We start from the raw sequence: 1,146 nt of genomic DNA, 5'->3' as shown, positions 1-1,146 counted from the left end.
GCTCCCGGCGTGCGTGGTCCTGGGGCCAGGCGGTCGGGGTTTCGGGTTCCCTGACTCACAAGGGCCTGGGGTGGCGTTGCATGCGCCCATGGAAGTCGTCCTGGGGGGAGAAACTTCCGGAATGTTCTGGAACGCCCACGTCCGAGTTCGGGTCCAATTGGGAAAATGGGTCACACGAGCTGTTTCAAAGGTGGGGATGGGGGCCCTGGCCGGTGTTGCTCAGCCGGTAGAGCATCGTCCTGCAGACCGAGGGGTCCCAGGTTCGATTCCGGTCAAGGGCACAAACCCCGGGTGCAGGCTCCCCAGCCTGGGCCCTGGTCGGGTGCGTGCAGGAGGCAACCCATCGATGTGTCTCTCTCCCTCTCCCCCACTCTCTGTGAATCAATGGAAAACGTCCTCAGTGAGGATTAAAGGTGGGGATGGGACAGGGAACTGAGGCTGAGCAGCCGTGTGGCCACGTACACGGGGCCGACTGCAGGCATGGCCACTGCCAGGTTGGCAGCCGCAGGGAGGGCACCAGAGCCCCTGGCGTTCAGAAGGGCCCCGCGGGGCAGCGCGGGCACCCGGGAGGTAAATTTTTTAAAATATATTTTTGTTGATTTCAGAGAGGAAGGGAGAGGGAGAGAGAAACAGAAATATCAATAATGAGAGCTAATCACTGATCCGCTGCCTCCTGCATATGTCCCCTATTGGGGATCGAGCCTGCGACCTGGTATGTGCCCTGTGACTGAAATCGAACCTGGGAGGGATCCTTCAGTCTTCAGGATGACTTTTTATCCACTGAGCCAGTTAGGGCTGTCCAGTTGTTAACACTTTTGCTTTATTAATAACTTTCTCCAAGTAAGGGATTCTGACTATTTTTTGTTTCTCACCTCCCCTCTTCCTCATTCCCTTGCAAAATCCCAGGAATCTGATTGTAGAGCTGTATCTATTGATTTCCAACCCAACAGCAGAACAGTCTGACGGTCTGACTCAGATGGCAGTAAAACTGCGTGTATAAATAAAATAATTGAATTGTTGGTTTAGTTCGAGTCAAGGTATTCTCTGAAACTCTTGCGAATTTTGATAGGAATTTATAACTATTAAAATTTGAAAGTTACTTTCTAAGTTTTCTAAGATTTAATAGAACCTTTTTTTTTTATCCTA

At 51.6% G+C, this 1,146-nt stretch overlaps 1 protein-coding gene across 1 annotated transcript in view; it reads left to right on the top strand.

Annotated features, from left to right (window-relative positions):
- LOC102763411 (nuclear receptor corepressor 2) overlaps positions 1-1,146 on the top strand; it is a 49,912-nt gene that overhangs the window by 19,963 nt on the left and 28,803 nt on the right. The gene's annotated exons all lie outside the window — the stretch shown is intronic.

This window comes from Myotis davidii, unplaced genomic scaffold (genome assembly GCF_000327345.1).
Source record: "Myotis davidii unplaced genomic scaffold, ASM32734v1 scaffold43, whole genome shotgun sequence".
In the NCBI taxonomy this organism is placed as follows: domain Eukaryota; kingdom Metazoa; phylum Chordata; class Mammalia; order Chiroptera; family Vespertilionidae; genus Myotis; species Myotis davidii.
The sequence above is the reverse complement of the archived record's forward strand: the minus strand, read 5'-3'. Positions and strand labels throughout refer to the sequence as shown.